General features: G+C 45.1%; 1 long non-coding RNA gene across 1 annotated transcript in view; it reads right to left on the bottom strand.

Annotated features, from left to right (window-relative positions):
* Positions 1-213: 213 nt before the first annotated feature.
* The window catches only part of LOC112916283 (uncharacterized), a 258,546-nt gene continuing 234,624 nt past the window's right edge, over positions 214-24,135 (bottom strand). The window contains exons 3-6 of the long non-coding RNA XR_012002530.1: positions 12,478-12,566; positions 10,022-10,099; positions 1,387-1,542; positions 214-451 (exon numbers count right to left, since the gene is read on the bottom strand). This is a non-coding gene — a long non-coding RNA (uncharacterized lncRNA). The remainder of the gene's footprint in view (positions 452-1,386; positions 1,543-10,021; positions 10,100-12,477; positions 12,567-24,135) is intronic.

Genomic DNA, 24,135 nt, shown 5'->3' with positions numbered 1-24,135 from the left:
TAATAATAGTAATAATGGCAGGAGGAAACTTTAAGGGGTGAGAGACATGTTTATGACCTTCATGGTGGTGATGGTTTCACAGGTGAATACTCATCCCCAAACACATTGAGTTGTATTCATTAAATATATACAACTTTTTACATGTCAGTTATACCTCAATACTTAACAACAACGACAACAATAAAAAAGAATCTGAGTACCCAAACAAAGGACTTGAATCAACATGTGCTTTATTAGACAGGCAGAAGAGGGCAAGTGACCAAGTCAAGCTTCTCCCCTCCTTTCATCCACTGCCAGCTTCAGAAGCCAGCAGTTTCCGAAGTTGGGTTGTCCAGTTGATGAAGACCACAGCATTCCCCTGGCTGGGATTTCTTCCAGGACATTCTGAAGTTCCAGAGTCTTTAGAGGAGCCATGGAAAGAGCCAGCACAAGAATCCACTTGTCTTGGTTTCTGTCATTTGGGATCAATTTTAGGATTAAAATAGGCAAAGTATATGTTGGGGCCTCTTCTACATCCTACATTCAATAGCTATTTCCCAAACACACCACTGTGCTGTGCTGATAACTATGTGGATGCAGGGATGAAGACTGTCACCTTGCCCTTTCGGGGCTCACGATCCAGAATGGAGGCATTTTCACTTGTTGAGAAAAAACACAAAAACAAAAATCAGAGATGCCTGGGTGGCTCAGCGGTTGAGCATCTGCCCTTGGCTCAGGGTGTGATCCCAGGGTCCTGGGATCGAGTTCTGCATCGAGCTCCTTGCGGGGGACCTGCTTCTCCCTCTGCCTGTGTCTCTGCCCCTCTCTCTGTGTCTCTCATGAATGTATAAATAAAACCTTAAACAAACAAACCCTCATATTATTCTATTCTCTTAACCCCTCCTGCCTAAACCTATTTCTGCTGACTAGCCTCTGACCACCCAGTGTGTCTGTTACCAATATCCAAAGCCCTGTCTCCTCTGCCTACATCAAGCAGAGCTCAGCTGCAATGAGGAATTAAAATTGCAGATCAAATGCCCTCATTCTTAGGCAAAATGATTGGGAGTCCACTTTAAACTACAGTTTTTGAATACAATAATGCTTTTTATATTAAAATAAGAATCAGTATTTTACAGCTTAAGGAACTTTATATACGTACAAGATGTATTCATTGAGATGGTATTAAAGCAAATAATAGGCTTTTCATTATAAATTGGTTTTTCTTCGAAGACTTAAATTCTTTCTCGTTGCAGTCACTTGCAACAGACAGCATGACCCAACACTTGCAGGGAGTTTCACGAGCGGTTTTATGTTTCCCTTGCATTTCTTTTTTCCACATTAGAGCACCCCACACTGTTTCTGTAAATTGTATTTGCTAAGTGTACAAGGTATCAACAGTTTTCTAACCGAGAAATAGTTCAGAAGCAGGAACCACTGTGTTGGAGGAAAAACTGATTACATTCTGGGCCTTTCAATGCTGTCATTTCCAGAATCTGAATTCCGAGAAGCCACGGGAAATGTATCTATGCAGCGAATGTGTATCAGTAACTGCTGGAGTTTCATCTGAAAAAAAATACCACAAACAAACAAAATTCCCTTAAAGCTTCACAAAAGATCAAAACTGTTTTTGAAAACACTAATAGGGCCCAGAATTCTTATTTTCTAAGACATTTTTTGCATATAAAAGCATGGACACATCAATCACTGTCTAACGTTCTCATTCTCAGGGCACCTGAGTGTAAGCCTTCGACTCTTGGTTTCAGCTCAGGTCATGATCTCAGGGTCGTGAGATCGAACCCCTTGTCCAGCTCTTGAACTTCTCTCTCTCCCTCTCTCTGCCCCTCTCCCTGCACACACTCTCTCTCTAAAATAAATAATCTTTCAAATACCAAGTTCTTCTCATTTTCCTTAGCTCCCACGTATTCATCACTCGATCTAACATGTTTATCTTAAAAAGGCGATTGCCAGCAGATCCCATTTCAGGTTTAGGGTCCAGTTAAAGTGGGCGAATTCCTTGGGCTTGCAGTCGCACCAGGTGGACCTGTTCCTCCTCCAGGCTCTGTCAACTCTACAGACATGCAAGCCCAGACCTGGGACTCCTCTCTGTCTTACACTGTTATTCACGGTCTCACCCACCATCGCCGGGTCTCATCACCTCTGCACCCACACAGGTGCATCTGGATCCAGCCAGCTTATCTCCTTCCCTTTCCTTCCTTATCTCCTTCTCCTTCTCCTTCCCTATCAGCTCCCTACTGGCATAGCCACAGCCCTTCACCTGAATGGAAAAGACAGGCTCCTGGCTGGTATCTGCGGCAGCCAAAGTGCTCATCTTAAAGTATTTGTGTATCATTCTCTGTTCAAAACGTACAAGGACTTATGTTCACAAACAGGGTATCACACAGAATCTTCTTGGAGGGCCAGAGACCCTGTGTGACCTGGTCCCCAAGCTCCCCCTTCTCTCGGTTCGCTATGCCCTGGTGACACCAGCCTTCTTTTAGTTCCAGCAAAGATCATCTCCAAGCCAGGCCCTTTGCACGTGCTACTGCCTCCGCCAGATATGAAGCTAGAGGAGCCTCTGCAAATTACGATGTAGACTGTAGAGTCAGAGAAGTACTTCTTGAGACCTAAGGAGGGAATAGACCAACCTGTTCTACTGCCTCATAATATGTGCCCTTGAATATATTAAAGTCACACAAATTGTATAATTACAACTATTTTTAGACTGCCTCCCTGATCCATTATAAGCTCCATTATAAACAGACATATGCCTGTTTCCCCATTAAGGATATCTCCTTTGCTTGGAACCCCCACAAGATAAATAGATACCTACTCAATAAAGATTTGTCAAAAAAATAAATTAATGTTTTCTCCTTCTAAAAGCCATCCTGCCCCAGAATATGTCACTTTTTTTGTAATAACGATTTTTTTAATAGAAAAGACTGTTTCGGAAGAACAGAGAGCTCACTCTCTCCCTCTCTCTCAACATCGTTTGTTGCAAAATAAATCTTTGTGTTTGAGCTGTTTCGTGTTTTAGGTTTATTCCTCACTCACATAAAACTCAATGTTAGCATTCTGGACCTGTGAGGGGGGCTTCCTTTCTCTAGAAGAAAACCCAAGCTGCTTTCACCTGGGAAGCAACCATGTTCAGGTCAGAGCTGGGAAGACCTGCTGTGGGCTTGTGTCAGGACAGAGGAGGGGGAAGAGCCACGGAGGATGATGGGGTGTATAGGTGAGCGCCTGACTTCCACTCGCCTACATCCCATCAGGACTCTGGGGCTTGGCTATGCCCAGCTGCAGGAGAGACCAGCAGCTAGGTTCTGGACCGAAAACAAGAGGAAATGTCTTCCTGGTCAGCTCAAGGGCAATTCCAGACTCAAGGAAGAATTGTGTTTCAAGTGTTCCTCTCCTTTAAGTAGGCTTGTTGTGGTGATCATTTTGCAAGAATACCTCAAATCATGATGCTGTACATCTGAAATGAATATAATGGCAGACATAAATAAATAGATGATGGAGAGATGATAGATAGATAGATAGATAGATAGATAGATGATATATAGATTGATAGATGATAGATAGATAGAGGCAGTGTGAAATGTACAAGAATAAAGTTAGGGTCCAAGTCCCAAGGGGAACGGAGGTGGCACTGGGTGAGGAGGAAACATCACAGGAGGCTTCCTTCCTCAGAGGGTCAGGGGGCAAAGACACAGTGGACGGGTTCACAAACAGTTTGTTTACGGGGTAACTGGGACTATGATTGGCAGCACGTGCACTTAATTTCTGAACTGCCCCAACAGACCAGGTGAATATATAAGAACGCCATTACCTGTGTTACAACAATGGCAGGAAACAAACCTTTTATTTTTTTCTTTCTTACTGAAATATACTCGATAGGTAACCCAGTGTAGTCATGAGGTTTAAAATACGCTGCTCCGACACACTTACACGTTGTACTACGACTGCCCTTATAGGGACAGGGAGCCCCCCTAGCAGGTCACCCAAGTGCCATTTCTCTTCTACGGCGGGAGTAAGTGGCTGTGCTCTGAGCAGCTGTGATAATTGTCGTATCACCCCAGCCAGGTCCACCACACTGTGCGTCAGCTCTCTGGGACTCTGCCACGGGTTGCAGGTTGGTGCCTTTCAACATCTCTGCTCCACCCTTCTACTCTCGGTGTTTTGACCTTGGCTTTTTTAGATGCACATTTGGGCAAGACCACATAGTGTCCCAGTGCCTGGCACTCACTCTGCCCTTGTCTCTACCTTGTCTCTCTACTCTTCTAGCTCTTTTAGCCTCTTTTTTTTTTCCATTTCATTTTTGCCATGTCCCATCTCTCATTTCTGGATCCTTCCATCCCCCCATCTCCTCTCATGGCGTCGGATGCGGGGCCTCGATCATCTCAGAGGAGTGCGTCCAGCTAATTTCCTTCTCACGCTGAGCTGCAGATGCTACACTTCCACCCTCATTTCACTTGTGATGAATCAATCCAAAAATAAGTACTGAGAGCAGGGTATGTGCCAAGCACACGTGGGAACCATGGGTCAGAGGATTTTGTTCCCAGGATGTCAGAGACATGACCAAGTTAGCAAAATTCTTGGGTCAGTGTAGGCTGTGGTGTGACCCTGGAGCTATCATTTATTAGCTCCGTGACTTAAAGTGTTGAGCATCTACCTTCAGCTCAGGTCATGATCTTAGGGTCCTGGGATCAAGTCCCACTTCTGGCTCTCTGCTCAGCAAGGAGCCTGCTTCTCCCTCTCCCTCTGCTCCTCACCCAGCTTGTGCACTCTCAAATGAATAAATAAAATATTTTTTAAAAAGTGTTTACTTTCTCCACACCTGTGCTTTCCTATCCATAAAATGGGCCATAAAGAGGGCCTGCACTGGAAGGTGCTAGCAGAGGCTACACGAGATAATTTACAGGAAACGTTCGCTGCACAGTGAGTTGCATCACACTAAGGTGTACTGAGATTTTATCACCTCCTCAATTCACGCTCCATTAGTGAAACGACCATACCGATCATCCTGACATCTGTGGGTCACGTCATGGTTCTTCAACACATCTGTCATTTAAACCTACTACTCGCCGTGCTCGGTCCCTCCTCTCCCGCTGGCATCTGAGTGAGAAATGCAGGGCTTGTAAATACCAAGGAGCAGCAGGATGGTCTAGGGGCCCCAAGTCCCAAGTGGGTCTGCCTGGCTGAAAGCCATGGGGCCAGGGAGGCCACTGGTTCCCTCAGCCACAATTTGGGGCTGGAAGCCTAAGCACAGTGGGGGCTTGATCCTCCCTGGTGTGGAGGTTTACTGTGGCTGGTGGGGTCCTGAGGATAATGCTCATGCACCACCTACGGTTATGCCTCAGTTGCAACCTGGATGAGAATTGTGTCTTCTGGAGGCAAGCTCTTCGGGAGAGGTTGCTCATTTTCATTGTTTTGCCTGGAAATAGGAAATTCCCTTCCCGGAGTGATGCAAAGCAGCCTTTTGATCGTCCTCCAGAAGCGCCCATATGCCAGCGCCGCGGCCCCCTCCAGATCCCCGGCACTGGGCTCTGCTTACAAAATTCAGGAGTTGCGGGATTCCGGGGGCGCAAGGATGTATTCGTGGTGATGCTGCTTTGAATGATTGCTAACTTTTTAAAATGTTTTCTTCTCGGTGCTTATTTCGTTCTCCAGCAAACGTGAGAAGCCAGCCCTGAGGTTACCGGGCCTTATGTCACCTGTGACGACACGGTGGCCCACAGAGCCCATGGTGGGAGACACCCCAACCCAGTCCGCTGGTCCCCCCCACTCCTGGGCTGGTTTCCTCTCTGTCCTCTCACCCCATCGCCCCCCACTCCCGCCTCATTACTGAATTGCCATTCCTCTCTCTATAGTCAGTGAGAAGCCACCTTCTCCGAGCTTTCTGGTTGTCTGTACACAATTGACAGTGGATACTTTGGGTTTATTGAGCTAAAGGAGGGTTCTAGAGCACGTAGGAGAGGACAGGCAAAGGGATACAAAAACACAGCACAGAATTTGCAGGGTGGACCCCCCCTCAATATCCACAGCAGCAGCACAGAGAAGGCTCCCATCATGGATGTAAATAATTTAGTCTCCCAACAAGTGAGTTTTTGACACGAGTAAAGAAAAAGCCGTGGAGCACCCTGAAACATCAGGATAATAGAATAAAGTTCCCTGAGGCCCCTTCAAGGGCAGTTTTCAAAGGCACTCGGGGTGGCTACCAGCTGGAGAGAAAGCCAGGGGTGTTTATGTCAAGAATTATGGGGTTTTTAAAAGGATTTTATTTGTTTATTCATGAGGGACACACAGAGAGAGGCAGAGACACAGGCAGAGGGAGCAGCAGGCTTCCTGCGGGGAGCCGGATGGGGGACTCTGTCCCAGGACCCCGGGATCACACCCTGAGCTGAAGGCAGACGCCCAACCACTGAGCCACCCAGGAGTCCCAGAATGACACCCATTTTACAGATGAACAAACACATCATCTCTCCTTCTCCCACACTTGCTCCTAAATGCCCACACTCCACATTTCTCTACTACACTGCCCCTTTCAAAAGGATTTCATTCTGCCACAGAAGACATGTTAATAAGGCACTGCTTTAGTGGTGGGGAATTTGGAGTTTGAGAGGGTCTTCACCACCTAGAATCCAAATATTCTTAAAGAATGAAGCAGCATCTGAATTCTAAACCTGACTCAGCCATCAATCAAGGCCATCTTGGGATGTCCTCTAGTGCATGGGTAAAAGGCGAGTGTGGCCGTCACTGATGAAGACACTTACATCCTGTAGGCCCAGCGTATTCTAGTTCCAGACATGGTATCGTGGAGAATCCAAAGTAGCACTGCACATCAGCCCTGCTCCCAAGAAGCTTAGAACACAGACACGGAGGCAAAATTCACAGGTGGAATGATCACAGAAAGATTACATGAGAATGACCAGGAACTCAGAGCTCCTGCAGTGCTTGGAGAGGCTCGAGTTGGAGAACTGTGGGGACTTGGAGGGGAGGCCAGGGTGGTGGGAACAAGAGAAGGATGCACCTTCCCAGCAGGACAAGGGGCAGGGAGGATGAGGGACACAGCATTTGAGGGGTGATGGAGACACAGTGTCACAGCCCTGTACCATCATAGGAGAGGAGGGGCAGGCTGTGGGCACCATGGGAGGGGGCTCTGACCTCCCAGGCTTCCTGACCATTCCTTCCCTGGTGCCTCAAACCTCTCCAAGCAAGGACTGGGGTTCCTTCTGTGTGACTCATTATACTGATTAGTCCTCAGTCACAGCTGTGACCATCAAAAGCACCAGCCCAGGACCCCCTGGATCCCCTCGGCATCCCGGGCCCCCAGCATTAAAGGAAGGCGAGGAGTCTGCCCTGCTGTGTTCTCAGCTTTGTCTCCAAGGTCTTTACCACGTTCACTCCCTGCCCCTCATTTCATGACTTGTCCTCTCTGTCCTCTGACTCCTACTTACCGACACGTTTTTTTCTATTGTCAGGGAAAGAGAAGACCTATACTCTTCCACCCATCAGCATATATTCCACGTCCCTCCTCTCATGTTCCCTGGCTCCCCCACCAGGACCCTTCCCATCTCTGAAACTCAAAGCACCTGAGGCTTGGTGCCTCTCCCTGGCCTGCAGCCACCTGCCCACCCTATGCAGGGAGGACCTGTCTGGACATGTCTGTCTCCACTGTCCACACTCCCCACAGAGACCTGGCATGAGCCTCCTCTGTGCTTCCTGTCGATGGAAACAGCAAACTCTAAGCAGAGGTCAGATCTTCCCACCACCTCATTTCTACGCAGCCTTCTGGAAGGAGGAGCCAAGTCAATGTTGAAATCCCTCCCCTACTTAACACTCAGCAGGAGACCAGGGCCTCCTGGATCCAGCTGCCTGCAGATTTCATGGAGAAGCCAACTTTCCAGGCAGTTCACATAGCAGCCCAGAGAAGGAGCCCAGGCATCTCCTGGGAAGCCTGCTTATCTTCCAAATCAGGCATTTACCGAAGGAGAATCCCCTAGAAGGGACAAAGGAGGTTAAACACTGGGCCATGCTCTGGCCCATGGGGGCTCTCAGGGGCACGGGTCTCCCAAGGCAGGTGGATCCCAGAGTTCTTTCCCTAGGTCACAAGGACCTTCTCTCTGGGGTGATCCTTTCCTGCAACAATCCTTCCTTTGTCCCTGTTTCACTGGGTCTCTTGTCCCCTGATGACCTGATTTCTGCACTACCTGTGGTCCTGGAGACAACAGGTACTTTTGTGTCATTGCTCCCTTCAGTTCTCTCCCCACAGGTCTTGCTGCACCCACCTGTGTCCACGGAGTGGCCCGTTGTGCCTGGCCATGGGGTGGTCCCTGGGAGCATCTCCAAAATTCAGAAAAACTGGGCATTCAGGCTGGAGGGATACTAGCAGGCACCTAATTGAAGCCCTCTGCTTATAGGTGAGGAGCCCAACATCCAGTCTGCTGGAATTATTTGCTCAAGTTCACATAGGCTGCTAATGACGAAACTGAGAAAAGTACCTCAGTTCTCCATAAATCTCGGAGATTGTGAAACCAGATAAGGAGGTTTATTAGAATTGTGGGATTTTTAAAAGATTTTGTATTTATTTATTCATGAAAGACACAAAGAGAGAAGCAGAGGCACAGGCAGAAGGAGAAGCAGACTCCCTGCGGGGAAACCGATGCGGGACTGGATCCCAGGACCCCGGGATCTTGCCCTGAGACAAAGGCAGACACTCAACCACTGAGCCACCCAGGTGCCCCTATTAGAATTGTGTTAACTGGGCCTAAGTAAGTCGTTTGGTGAAGGTCTGAGAAACTGGGGTGATGAAGCACATGGATTTGGGGCAGCTGGAGGAGATCTCTCGCACCCCGTTGAATTCCTCAGGGTCACTCATTTTCAACAGGTACAGGACACGTGGACCTGTACGATGATGGTCCTGCCCACCTGCCGATCCCTAGATTTCTGCTCACCGCCAGAAACCTTTGATAGAATTCACAGTCTCTCTCTAGGGCATGTTGAGTGGCACATGATCGCAGGGAGAGTGAATATTTTAGACCTCTCTAGGGCAAGGCCAAGATAAGCCAGAGAGCAGTGGGAAGTGTCAACGGCAGCTTCTCCCGTCCCCGACATTGGAGAAGAGGGAAAAGATGAGCAATATTTCACAAACGCCAAAGCCTGCTCTCATTACTAATTTGTCTGGCTCTGCTCTCATTACTAACCCCTAACAGCATGACAGAGACCCGGGGGCTGCATTAAAATTCTCCAGCAGAGGTGTTCATCAATGAGCACTGAGGATGGGAATACAGAGAGGGAAAATGATCCCTGGAAGATCATAACGAGGCTAAACAAAATCCCCAACAAATAACAAAGCGGAATCACTGGGTGAATAAGCGACAAACTGGTAATATTAATTTAATGTGAAATTTGTATGCCTTAGGATATATTGTGGCCCAGAGGGATGCCCAAGTTCTCAGCTATGGGAACGGGGTGCTTCCAGATGGTAACAGAGAGAGCATGCAGCCCACTGGGAAGCTGTAACAAGAGGGTGGTGAGCTTACTACACTCGGATCCCCCACAGGTCAATGTAGGAAGGTCCAGATTCTCATAGTTTTGAAAGAACCCACAAGGGTTTTTTTCCATTTCAACTTTTCAGTTAAAGAATGCAGTGCAGTGTTGGTTTTTAGTGACTGCTGATTATTTTCTAAATACTAACAAGTTATTAATTTGGAAATTCTTATATTTCCTAATACTCTTTCTTTCAATCCTGTTTTACTGGCATGGCTACCCTGCTACTGAATGTGCACATATGACATGGGTGTGGGGGTGGTCATCATGCAGACATGTTTATGCCATTGCCATCAAGAGCTTACAATAAAACAAGGAACATAATAACATCCTTTGAAATTCTTGAAGAGTTAGTTTATCATTTCCTCATGAATGACTTTTGTTGGTTGAAAAGCCCCTCCCTCTATAGAAAAACTCAGGAGAAATTATAATTATGTTTTCTCATGTCAATTCACCACTAACATTCCCAAGGTCATGTGGCTTCAAAACAGAATCCTACCTGGTCTGGGAGCAGAGAAGATCCCCTAGAAACATCATCATGGGTTCTGAGACGAGTCATATGTTTTCATCACACCTCCTGCTTAGAAGAAACAGAGAACATGTAGGGAGAGGCTGGACAAGAAAACAAGGAACCTATTTTTTTTGGGAGGAAAGGAAAGTAATGACTTATGACCAGAAAAACACAATAAAGGAATTTCCAAGAAGCAATATTCCTGAGCATGAACAAAGAGCAACCACACACACTGTAGAGACAAAGTGAAAGCTTTCATGAGAAGCGTTTTCAAATACATTAAGAGTGAGATATAACAAGGCACACAGAAAAGGACAAAGGGGCAAAAACAAACATAAAATGAGATGCAGATGGAAATGATAAAGGCTTAGAAATTATAATCTAAAAATAATCTTGACAGAGACAGAAGAAGACGATAGATTTAGAAAAGACAAAGAATATTTGTAGATTTTAAAATAAAGGGAAAGTCCCATAGGTTAGGGATTCTGCAACTGCTTTGTGGTATAGGGTTGAACAAATAAATATATTGTAGATAATGAGAACTAAGGGTATCGCTGTCAGAGAAAGAATTTACAAATAAGGAAAAGGGAGAAGATCAGAAAAATTCTGTGGTGCTGAACTGGAGTTGAAGGTATCAATGTGGATTTATAATTTTAATATGCACTGAAAAATAGGGCATAAATACAGATGTATTTATGCATCTGTATGCAGCCAGAAACAGCAATGATGGTCCAGTATCAATAAGCACAATTATCATCCATGACTTAGCTTTTAAATGCTATTCAAAAAAAAAATAAAAAGAAAAAGAAAAAACACCCCAAACAAAAACAGAACCAAGGCTCTTTAGTTGAAGTGGTTGATTCCAGAACTGAAACAAAGAAAATGCAAGATGAGCCTGGAGCAACAAACAAAAATGCACATACTAAAAGGGGACAGAAACCAGCTTGAAAGGGCTCACAAAGGCCAAAGTCAGAACAACTTGAACACATAATAAGCAAAATAAAGAACAAGTATTGGATTATCATGTGAAGAATAAAAGGAACATCCATGAGCTCACACTGATAGAAATAAATGAATAAAGAAAGGGATGAATGCAGTGGCAATTCTTCCCAACAGCAGAACTCTAATTAATAAAAACAGAAAGAAAGAAACAGACAAAAAGTCACCTGTAGAACGACAGAGTGATACAGGCGAGATGCACTGGTAAAGGCTAAAATTCGTGCGTGAATGTTTAAGCAGAGATAGGATATCTAGAGAATCCCAAAGTATCTTCCTCAAAATATGTAGGATAAAAGATTAACTTCACTGCAGAGAATCATGGCAGATGCCACTTTGGCCAAGGGACCAAGGCCGACATCACCAGTAACCCGTACTGTGCCATCTGGTAAGGTGCCCTGCAAAGGACATGTCACATCGCTGGTGTCCTTCCTACTAAAGCATGGTCTTCATCTAGTCATGAGAAACAACAGAAAATGACGCATCAGATAAAGGGCTAGTTTCCAAGATCTATAAAGATCTTATTAAACTCAACACCAAAGAAACAAACAATCCAATCATGAAATGGGCAAAAGACATGAAGAGAAATCTCACAGAGGAAGACATGGACATGGCCAACAGGCACATGAGGAAATGCTCCGCATCACTTGCCATCAGGGAAATACAAATGCAAACCACAATGAGACACCACCTCACACCAGTGAGAATGATGAAAATTAACAAGGCAGGAAACCACAAATGTTGGAGAGGATGTGGAGAAAGGGGAACCCTCTTGCACTGTTGGTGGGAATGTGAACTGGTGCAGCCACTCTGGAAAACTGTGTGGAGGTTCCTCAAAGAGTTAAAAATAGACCTGCCCTACGACCCAGCAATTGCACTGCTGGGGATTTACCCCAAAGATACAGATGCAGTGAAACAGCAGGACACCTGCACCCCGATGTTTCTAGCAGCAATGTCCACAATAGCCAAACTGTGGAAGGAGCCTCGGTGTCCATCGAAAGATGAATGGATCAAGAAGATGTGGTTTATGTATACAATGGAATATTCCTCAGCCATTAGAAACCATTTGCTTTGACGTGGATGGAACTGGAGGGTATTATGCTGAGTGAAATAAATCAATTGGAGAAGGACAAACATTATATGGTCTCATTCATTTGGGGAATATAAATAATAGTGAAAGGGAATAAAGGGGAAAGGAGAAAAAAATAAGTGGGAAATATCAGAAAGGGAGACAGAACATGGAAGACTCCTAACTCTGGGAAACGAACTAGGGGTGGTGGAAGGGGAGGAGGGCAGAGGGTGGGGGTGACTGGGTGGCAGGCACTGAGGTGGGCACTTGACGGGATGAGCACTGGGTGTTATTCTGTATGTTGGCAAATTGAACACCAATAAAAAATAAATTTATTATTAAAAAAAAAAGAAACAACAGAAAAATGCAAACAGCTCACCAGTATTCTTCAAAAGTACCAAGGGCACGGAAGTCAAAGGAAAGACCAAGGAGGGGGTCACGGTCTGTAAGGACCAAAACAAAGGACACCTGCAAAAAAAAACCTGGTGAAATCCACGTAAGTTCTGTACTGCACTCAATGGCCTCCTATAAAGGTTAATTTCTGAGTTTTGAGAACTCTTCTATGATTATCTAAGATGTTGACCAAAGGAGAAGCTGGATGAAGAGCATATGGACACTGTACTATTTTTGGAACTCTTCTGCAAGTCTAAAGTTATTTCAGAATAAAAAGGTTAAAAGACAGGAAAGCCCCACTGACAAAAATAAATTTTAGGGAAGCCTGGGTGGCTCAGCGGTTAAGCACCTGCCTTTAGCTCAGGGTGAGTCCCACGTCGGGCTCCCTGCATGGAGCCTGCTTCTCCCTCTGCCTGTGCCTCTGGCACTCTGTGTCTGTGTCTCTCATTAATAAATAAATAAAATCTTTTAAAAAATAATTTTTTAAAAATGACAATAGACAGTAAATGAATGGCATCAGGCAGCCCATTCTACACAGACCTCTTACCATTGCCTGGTAGAGACCACCTGTTCAACCAAATGTCTTTATGAAAGAAAATGAGAAAGGCCCTGTTTTATTAGCTGGACAGCTTCTTATGCTCAGAAGAGCATTGCTGCATGTGGGTCAGTTCTCGACTTCTCTATGAGGCTCTTGCCCACCCTTCATCCACGCCCCTGGCTCCACGTAGGGTGAGTTTAGAACTCCTGTCAAATCCTTCCTCTGAGTTATTTCCCAAAAGACAAGAAGCAGAACATGATCCAGTCCGAGGGGCTTCCCTGATCCTTCCGAGGAGAAACCCCCAATGCAGTGTGGGGTGTGCTCAGAGAGCAGGGGGTGAGGGACCTGGTTGGATCCTGAAACAATGGACAAAAACGGAGGATGGGGTTTCTCCCTCAAGCCGGGAGGCCAGCAAGGAGACGGCTGTTCCAACCTCCCGAGTCTAGCTCCGGGCTGAGCAACAGCACCAGATTCTCACTCTCAGAGGACCAAAGCCCCGCTCCTCAGGGCCTTATGGAGAGATGAACAAGTGGAGGGACACCTTCTGTCCTTTTGCCCTCCGTGCCTTTGTTCTCTGCTGAGGAGTCACAAAGGACATTGAGGATAAGCAAAAGTCAAGGAGCAAGGAAGCTCTCCATGGCGTGAATTCCTGAGCGTCTGGGAATGTGAATATTGCTTGACATGCTACTGCACCTGTAATACTTAAAAGGATTTTATATCTGCCCTCTGATTACAGCCTCACTGCAACCTACTCCTATCATAAATAAATAAAAATAAATCTTTAAAAAAAATAAAATAAAAAAATAAAAGTCTTCTGGTTAAAAGAAAAATACCTGTGGTGGGCAGAAAATTACCCCAGAGGTGTGCAGGCTCTGACCTCCAGAACCTGTGACCGGGTTGTCTTTTGTGCCACATGTGGGATTAGGTTAAGGGTTTGGAGATGGGAGGTGGGCCCAGCAGGCCCAGTGTCATCACCAGGGTCCTTAAAAGCAAAGAAACCTTCCTGGCTGTGGTCCAGGGGATGCAACACTGGAGCTGTGAGGGTGAAGGAAGGGGCCATGAGCCCAGGAGTGTGGGTGCCTCTAGAAGCTGGAGAGGGCAAGGAAAGCGATCCCACCATGGGACCGCCAGGAAGAACCAGTGCTGCTGACATCTACATGGGACACTGGGCTGTGCAACTGTAAGATAATAAACCTGTGCTTGTTTAAGCCATCAAATCTCTGATAACTTGTTACAGCAGGACTAATAATAGAAATTATAAAAAGAATAGTAATTACTATTAGTGTAATAAAAAAATTTTACCAAAACATGGCAAACAATATGGAAGTCACTTTGGGGGGTAACTGGTTGAAAGAAGTGGGCTCTGGGCTATGACAGTCAGAACTCTGTTCTTTGTCAGCAAGGTGTTTGCCTGTCTGGTGTCTTGTCTCTCTGCCACTGGGATAAAAAATGTCCTTTTCTATTCTTTTCAGATAGCACAGTGTTCCCTGTACTACCCTATAGAATAGCAGGGGCCCGTGTGATGCATGAAAGGGAGAGTTTTGTGACTTCAACCAAAGAAAGAAAGAAAATTAATTTAAACCTTCTCCCCTCCCTGGGACATTCTCTCTCTTGCTCTCACTCATGCTCTGCCTTTAAACTAGATATTTTGTGCACTATTTGCAATCACATCAAAGATGATATGAAATGCCATGGATGGAATGTCTCCTCCCCGCTGGTAGCATACCTCCGTCACCTTGACTTTCCAGCCTGTGCCTCATCGATGGGGCATCTCCTGGGTCTTCAACACAACAGAGTCACGATGATCTCTTAGCAAATGTGATGACCATCTTATAACCACAAGATAAGCACTCAATAGATTCATGTAAATTATCTATCACTGCATAACAAACTACCCCAAAGCTCAGGCTTAAAGCAATAGACATTTACCATCCCCCAGTTCAGCAGGTGTTTGTGGCACAAGGATCATCAAGAGTTGCTGTCAGGTGAATCATGTGAAGGCTGTTCTAGGACAGCTCCCTCACATCCCTCGCAAGACAGTGCTGCCTGTTGGTGGGAGGCCCATTCCTCACCATGTGGACCTCTCCACAGAACGACTTACCTGTCCTCACAAGGTTGTGGCTGGTTCTCTCCAAAGCAGTGATCCAGGAGAGTTCACAAAAAAAAGACCACGATGCCTTCTATGACCCAGACTTGGATAACCAGCCCATCACTTCTATAATTCCCTCTTGGTTACAGGTCATCCCTATTCAATTATGGGAGGTGGGGGATGGATACCGGGAGATGAGAATTGTTGGAATCATTCTGGAAGCAAGTACTCCAATTGGAAGAAAAGAAAAGAAGGGCAAAGCTAGGTTTTAGTGGTTTATGAGCTGCCCATGCTGCATTTTCATGTTGACTTGTCCTGAGGCCTTTATTATCAACCCACTAAGCCAGTCTCATCCTCCGTCCTCCCCACCCTCGATCCTTGCCTTTTGCTTGTGGTCAGAGATAACAATCCATTGACTGGGAGCTGATCTTGATTGACCGTGGGGAGAAGGGATGGATGGCAGTGTTGACAAATGATTTGAGTCATTGCTAAGTAAGTTTCTCTAACCTCCAAATTTCTTCTCATACTCAGGGTGATGGGACCACCCCAGCAGGCTTTTTGAGAGATAAGAGTATTGATACGTGATTCACATAAAGCAGACTTCAGCTGATAAGCTGAAGGCCTCCCACAAATTTGATTTGGTGAGTCACTTCAACTCTATTGCTGAGTTCAGTCATCTGTTGAACAAGAGTAGAAGAGATCAGTGGTTCCTGAATTTGAGTGATTATCTCATTCTTCTGTGTTAAAACCAGAGTCCCAGGCCCCATCCATGAACATCATGATTCGGTAGGTATTTGATGAGGTCCCAGCATCTACATCTTATATAAAATACTTCAGATGGTCTGATGGTTTAGGGATCATTAAGCTAGCTCAGATTTTCCTGACTAGAGACGAAAGGCCCTTTTACTTTGGGGAGAGGAAATGGTGAGGGCTTTTTGCCTTGAAAAGAGTTTCTATATTATTGAGAATGGACTACATGACCTAACAGGAAGTTTTCCAGCTATAAATAGCTAACACTTTATGCTTCCAGGTAGAAAAAAAGTTTGTGTTTGGTGGTGTAACACCTTATTATAGTAGATTTGGTCTAATATTGATTTATCTATAGATTTCTAGTCATTACCACTTTCTTCTAGGGCAGTAGTTCTTGAACTCTAGTGTCAAAAGAATCACCGAACCTAGAATCATCTTCCTGGGCCAAGGTTTCCAAAATTTCCCCAATAAGAGCCACCTGGTAGCACTTGTTAAATGCAATAATACAGAGAAATCTCTTCCCTATCTAGGTCATTTTGTAAACAAATGTTCCAAGCAAGTCTGAGAAAGTCTGCTCTTAGAGGCTACAGGTGGAGGGAATCTAGACATAATATACTCCCACCTTGTCCTTGGGCACATGAGGTGAGAGAGGCCACCCACCTGGCTAAAGCTCCATCTGCACTGCATATTGTCTTTTGTTGGTGTTGTTTTGCTTTTTGAGTGATGGAGAGTGCGGGGTGGGGAGAGGGGTGGGTAGACAGAGAAAGAAAGGATTTTAAGCAGACTCCCTGCTCAGTGCAGAGCATGACTTGGGGCTCAAACTCATGACCCTGAGATCATGACCTGAGCTGAAACCAAGAGCCAGTTGCTTAACTGACTGAGCCACCCAGGCACCCCTGGACTGCATATCGTCTTAAAGGTTTTTTGCATATTAGGTCTCTAGAAGCATTGTGAGCTTGACACATCTGGTTGGTCTCACTGGAGACAAATTAAAGCAATAAGATAATGCAAGTCAGGAAGAGAAAACCAATTAGCAAGTTCATTTTATGCCCTGTCAAATTTTTTTTTAAAAAAGGAGAATGGAAAGCTAATAAAGGCCCTTAAAAATTTTGTTATTTAACCCTGTGAACCAGATATTTCCTGGAGTCCAAGAACTGAGAGTTCCGGTGGTAATTAGGGGAAGACAAATAAGCTATTCAAATTATAAATAGGAAACATGCTTTCTAACCACTGGCTACTTTCTCCAAATCATTTCAAGGGTGACCAATTCCAGTAATAATCACAGGAATACCTAATTTGGTGGAGACCCCAATGGATTATAAATTATGGTTTTATGACAATGGAAACAGGCATTCACTAGATAGCTCCATGGAGACCACAACCACAGAAGAAGAAGAGAGTGGAAGTGTTTAAGATGTTCAGTCAGGAAACTGGCTGCATTGATTCCAGACCCCTTGGGTGGGTGGGGGTGCTTCATGCTGAGAGGGAGTCAAACAGGAGCCTTGCCCAGCCGTGAGGGGGTGACAAGCTCCTGGACTCTGCATCGGTACTGACCTCCACCCTGATGTATGGACTCTTGACAGGTACTTCTAATCCTAAGGCCCCCTCCACAGACCTAGGAGGAGTAAGGCTGGAGTCTAGGAGACAGTCCAGGCTCCCTAGGAGAGGCCACACAAACACACTGCCTTAGAGTCTCGTCTCCGGTTTCTGCTGGAGGCTGTGGGAGCCCAGCTCTGCTGTATTTCTGCTATTCATGCTATACAAGGAGCTTCTGAGAAAGGAAGATTCCATGCTCTTCCCACTGTCCTGCCTTCTCTCCATTCATTCCCTCATGCCTCCCTAAGGAAGAAAGAGTGGCCAGTGTGATTGGCCAGCACTTGACATTTTTTGGACCATACTTTTAAAACAGGTGATGTCATTGCATTCAAAACTGGGGCACATGCTCCCTTACACTTTCCTCCTTCCTGTTCCACTGCCCACCCCAGGCAGAGGGGCACTCTCTCCCGACTCCCTCCATGGGGTAGGAAGGAGGTACCCTGCTTTGACAACCCTCCACCCGTTTTCTTTCCTTCTGCCTGTCTTCAAATGAGCCAGAGGGTCCTAACTTCTTGTCCTTGCAGCTGATTGAGAAAACAGACTTGGAATCCACTACCCTCAATTCTGTATTACCAGCTATTGTAAGCCTACATTGGGTCATTTCAGGGTTCTGGCTCAGTTGTTCAATTCTCACCTAATTTATAAAATGTCGGTAAATCCACCATTGCTTAGAGCCTGCAGGGCAAAAAAAGCAAGACATAAAATGAGTTCTCAATAAGCAACATTCAAGCGCTGTGGTCTCTGTAGTCAAACCGCCTAGGTCTGAATCCTGATATTGTTCCTTCCAGATTGTGTAACCTTGAACGCACATTTAGCTTGCCTGGCCTGTTCCTCATGTGTATATAAGTCAAAATACCAGTTGTCAACCCAAAAAATTATTGTGAAGATTAAGTGAGTTAACACATGTAAAACATGATGCTTAAAGTGCCTGGAACATAGTAAAGGATAATTGTTAGTTTTGTTATTGTTCCATTATTATTAGCATCAAGATAAGAAGTTATCACTTTAAGAATCAACGTTCAAAAAAAAAAAAAAAGAATCAACGTTCAAGTTGAAAAATGCACGGCATCTCTAGAATTATAAGGGCACAAAGAGACCCGTGGGATTCGGCTGACATTTAGCTCAACGCTAATCAACAACCACAAAATCTAATCTGTCCAAAGATGGTATCAGTAGGGGATCCCTGGGTGGCGCAGTGGTTCGGCGCTTGCCTTTGGCCCAGGGCGCGATCCTGGAGACCCGGGATCGAATCCCACATCGGGCTCCCGGTGCATGGAGCCTGCTTCTCCCTCTGCCTATGTCTCTGCCTCTCTCTCCCTCTCTCTGTGACTATCATAAATAAATAAAAATTTTAAAAAAAATTAAAAAAAAAAAGATGGTATCAGTAGAAGTATGTATCATCCGGATTGAAGAGGGATCATCCTGGGCTCCTCTCATTAGCTAACAGTGCATCTGAGGCAGTGCCTCTCTGTGAGGCCACAAAATTAAGGAGCATTAGCAAATGGGAGCATAATCAAAGGACGGTGATCAGGATGCTTACCACTGGCAAACAAGACAAAGTGTTGGAAAATCTACTTGTTTTTTTAATCCAAGGAAAGAGCAGAGCACTGACATATGCTCCGGGGCTGGGGCAGCATGATCTGCAGAAAAGCCAGGGAACATCCTGAGCTTTACTCACATCTCCCGCATGGCTGTGCTGTGTGACCTTGGGTAATTGAATTCATCTAGCTGATCTCAGTTTTTATCATCAATATGATGGAATGACTCTCAATTCCTTCCAGCTTTAATATTCCAGGATACTGGAGGTAACATTGGATTTGGATGCCGAATCCTCCCATTGACCACCCCTGCCTGTTTCCCCGCCAGAGCTCTGGCTGCTAAAATAGAAACAAACAACTGAGCCAAATGGGAAAGACGATAGTAGCTAGACTGACTGCAAAGTCATTGGGAGAACACGGCTTGGCCCTGATATGGAAACAAGGGGTGCAACCACCTCTTTGGCCCCTGAATTGAAGCCAAGGTCATAGATCATGACTGATCTCCTGACTGAGCCACAAGCTGCCAAGTTTGAACGAGGAAGAGTCCAAGTGTGTACCAGGGCCTAAACAACAGAGCAGGGGCACTGTCACCTCCCTCCCTTAACCGGCTGCGGGAGTCTCTGGAGGGAAGACAATCTCCTTCCGTTCCTTGGAACATCATGATCTCACATTTGTCTGAGTCCCTTTTCTGGGAAAATGTGATGACGTAATGGCATTTTGACTCTTCTTCCTGAGATGGAGCACCACATCGGCCAAAGACCCCATCATTGCTTTATTAACATCTTACTGATTTCTTGTATGCAGCGGCGTCAGTGTGGTCAGATCCAGGCGTTCATCACCCAAGCTGCCTTCATGAATGCAGTGTAGCTTGAAGGGCAATTGGAAGGGAATGATAAGACCAACCCTCTTCTCTACCACAGGAAGGATGTAAGAACAGCCACACAAGTTATTAAACCTTTAAACAGAGACTCTTTTCTCTTCCACCTCCTTTATAGAAACACTTCCTAACTATTTAGAATTCTTCAGCCTAGGTAGATTTATCACGGTTCAGCAAAAGACATAAAAATCTTGGGATGGGAAGTGAAGAATTATTGATGGCCTACTACAGCGAGGTATTTGGATACAAGTTCTCCATCAATCCTTCTAGCAGTCTCAGGATGCAAACAGCATTTGCCACATTTACAAATGAGGGAGCCAAAGCTCTCCCATGGTCAGGAAATCAAAGAGCTGCTTTTGAACATGAGTCTTTCTTATTCTAAAACCCACATTCCAGGTGACCACCATTCCCTGGTTCGCTAATGCATATCTCACTGCTCTCAGCAGAGACAGAAAAGAAAAGTTGTAAGTCAGGATCAAACTACCCATGTGCACTAAAATATCTCAAAATGTATGGAAACACACACCGCTTTGGAAGCACACCCAGACTGTAAGGTAGCCGTGCAAGTGTGGGCCCTCACTAATGGAGTGGTGAGAGGGAGCTGATGTTCTGGTCCCCAGCACTTCACACACTGCCTGGTACCTTACCCTCCAAAAAAGAGTCAGAAAGGTCAAACTGTTAGACAGCCTTGATCTTAGCAGATGTCACAGTGAGCTTCTCACTCTGCCCACTGTTGTTTCTGGTGATGAACTAAAACAGATCTACCGGCCAGTGGGAGAATGGGATCTGGAGATCCTTTTGTCAAAATACAAGCGAGGTTCTGACTATTTTATATGGCATGATTATCCAGTAAGTTCAGAAGTCATAGTGCACTCTCACACTATGGATATGAGAAACCATCAGCCAGTGTGAACAGCATTGGAGGCACCGATGCACAGACGGTGAGGCCTGTGTCTACCCATGACCCACGCTAGAATGGAAGACATCTTCACGGTCTTCATTTGAGCTCTGTATGCATGCCCCTGCTCCGCTGTAGAAGTGGTAAGAAATTCTGGGCCCCAGGGAAAATGAAAGAGAAAATGCCAGTGCTTTCCCTTCAAACTCTACAAATGTCACTGTCATTGCCACTGCTGATCAAGATTTAGAGTCATTTCCCAGAAGGGTGAGGCTCAGCCCTACTCTTCTCTGCCTCCATTACTTCCTGGCATCCCCCCATTCCCTTCATAATTGGAATTAAATCTCCCTTGTGCTCTGTCCACCCAGTAGCAAAAGGTTCTCAAATTGCCATGTATTAGTCTCAGCCTCCAAATAAAAGAAACCATTACTCTCTCTTTTAGTTTCTAAAATCTTTAATTCAGCAAAGTCCCTAGTTAGTGGAGGAGGAAATAAAAACTCACTGCCAAAGGTCCTCAGATATAACTGTCAGGATCTACCCTAATGTGCATCACTCGATTCCTAGACCAGTATATTCTGGCTGTGACCAAAAAATATTACTACCTATGATTCCCTGTCTCACTGTCTCTGGGTTTATATGATCTTCTGAAGGACGTACTGAACTTACAAGGTAAAATCTCCTTGGCATCATATCTAAATTTTTAATAGCCAATCGATTACTCTTAGGTGAACAGCTTCTGGATGACAGACCATTTCACAAGATCATGGGATCCTGTGAGCATCTGCTCATTGTCACTTCTTTTGCTGTAAAGAAAATCCCTTGATAAAAACTGAACAATTTGGGATTTGATAATAAGTATAAGATGTTAGGCCCCTGAATGATGGGAGAGGCCATGTTCCCCTTCTTGTCAGCCTTTCAGAGAGCTACAATGCCAAAGCATCTGATGCCAGTGTGTCATGCAAAGCCTTCCACATGACCTTCTCCCAGGGTGTAGGTGTTTGCTGGGTGGGAGTAGCAGCGAACCAGGACCAGGCACTCTGTTTATTAGACAGGTATTCTTGCAAACTGCTCCCACCTCCAGATCCTGCCGCCATACATCCCACAAATGTCATTTCCATTGGGGGACAGAGAGCCATTGGACAAGCCCAGGCTACATCCCATTACTGGTTCTTGAAGAGTAGGTCAGGTCACCTGGTGTCCACAGTCATCCTGGTGGCAAGCTGGAAGCCATTCCTCCAAAAAAGGATATCATTGTCTGGAGAGGGTACAGATGTCTTCCATGTGCTCGGACACTCACCGCAGGCTCTGTATAGCACTCCAAACATTTCAGGTGTTTTAGGTGCCATTGGATCTGCTGTCTTAATACAAAGGCAGAGCTTCTTGCTAAAGCCAGGGCTAACTGGAGGACTTGCCCTTACTCTGGACTCTACTCAAAGCTAATAGCTTTTCCAGTTACCTGTCAAATTAATTGGCCTAGCACATTTCAATTCAACAAATATTGCCTTTTCTCTAGTGATGGAAGGAGCAGAAGATGTAATAACTCCTTGCCTGTAACTTTTGGGGTTAATCCTAGCGAGCCTCTGTAGAACATCAGAAGCTAAAGGGTCAGGTCTGTATTTTCCTAGAAGTGGTGTCCAACCGTGCAAATACGTACACACACACACACACACACATATGTATATACATGCCATGTGTCAGAAAGATAGCTGTATTTCTAGAGCTATCCACTTGATAATACAAAAAATGTGACTTCATTACATATTCCTGAATTTTTTCCATGTATTTATTTATGTAGAACCACATTCGGGTTTCTCACTCCATCCACAGCTTGGTAGTCAGTAATACATGTATTGGATTGCCCCACTCCCTGTATTTTTTAGCAAATGTCTGATAACTTGTGACCAGTACTACCAGGCAGTGAGGGTTCTTCATGTGAAGTTATTCTACTGTATTCCCAGAACACAGATGAACACTCACTTTGCACACCCAAATCTCAAACTCACGTCTGTGGTTCCAATTTGGAGTCAATGCCTACACCACTAAGAATAGACTTCTTGAATGGTCCTCATTAAAATATGGGTGGCGGGGATCCCTGGGTGGCTCAGCGGTTTGGCCCAGGGCGCGATCCTGAAGTCCCAGGATCGAGTCCCACGTCGGGCTCCCTGAATGGAGCCTGCTTCTTCCTCCTCCTGTGTCTCTGCCTCTCTCTCTCTCCCTATGTCTATCATAAATAAACAAATCTTTAAAAAAAAATAGTAGGCACTCAATAAAGGTCAGTGGCTCATCATATTATTAAAAAAATAAAATAAAATAAAACATGGGTGGCAATCAGGTAATGAATCATCATCAATCTCATGATTTCATTTATCATAAAGACCAAAAGCCACTTTCCACATCCCCTGTTTCTGACAATAAGCCTCTCAACAAATATTAGAAACACGGTATATGTTTAAAATCACACGTTGTGCTTTCAGACCAGATGTCAAAGCCAGCAGTAGGAAAATAATACTCCCTTTCTTGTGCACCCAACAATTTAGAGAAGGAGGAGAACATGGAGTTATTAAGGAGGGTTTCATAGAGGAAGTAAGATTGGAATTGAACTTGCAGAAGGTGTAGATTTGGGGATAGACCCTCAAAAGCAACCACAAGCTTTCAAAACCCTCAATCTTTCCTCAATGCAGCACCATCTGTAGGCCAGTTAAGTGGAAGAGAAAAAAAAGCAGAAAACAACCCGAAAAAGTCATGAGATCATGCTGGTTCACTCTAGCAAGTGCATTTGGGTATTTTCATTTGAAGGAAATGTTGACTGGGCATTGGGCGCTTCACTCATTCTGTCTCTGGTGTATTACATTCCTTATCTTGTGCCAACCACACACTTTATTTCTCTGAAGCTACAGGGCTTAATGGATCCTGCCTGACCCACACATCATCCTGCATTTCTTTTATCCCAAGGTTCTTGAGCGCTGTCCAAAAGATCCAAAGAACACCACCAAGTGTTGACAGGGTCAGTTCGGTCCTGTTCCCAATAATAAAATACACTCACAAGTATGCACATGCACAAATTTTAAAACCATTATAGTTACAAGTTAAAATAAGGGTGCAGTGTTTATTTTGACCAGAAAAGTCCTTCTTTCCCCATTCTATATTTGCAGATCTCAAACCCCTGCCACAGACCTCTGTCAGGATGCTTGCATGAGACCTACCAGGGCAGCATTTTTTAAACTAGAGTTTTAGGCCAAGCATGGAAAAGAATCCTTATTTAGTGGATATGAGGTGATATTCAAGAATCTGGATTTAGGGTGTGATGGTCTTTTGATGTATTACTTTAGTTAGATGACAGTCCTCAGTTCCTCAATCAAAC

The sequence above is a fragment of the Vulpes vulpes genome, chromosome 7, assembly GCF_048418805.1.
Source record: "Vulpes vulpes isolate BD-2025 chromosome 7, VulVul3, whole genome shotgun sequence".
Classification (NCBI taxonomy): Eukaryota; Metazoa; Chordata; class Mammalia; order Carnivora; family Canidae; genus Vulpes; species Vulpes vulpes.
Note: the sequence above shows the minus strand (reverse complement) of the source record. Positions and strands in the feature narration are given on the sequence as shown.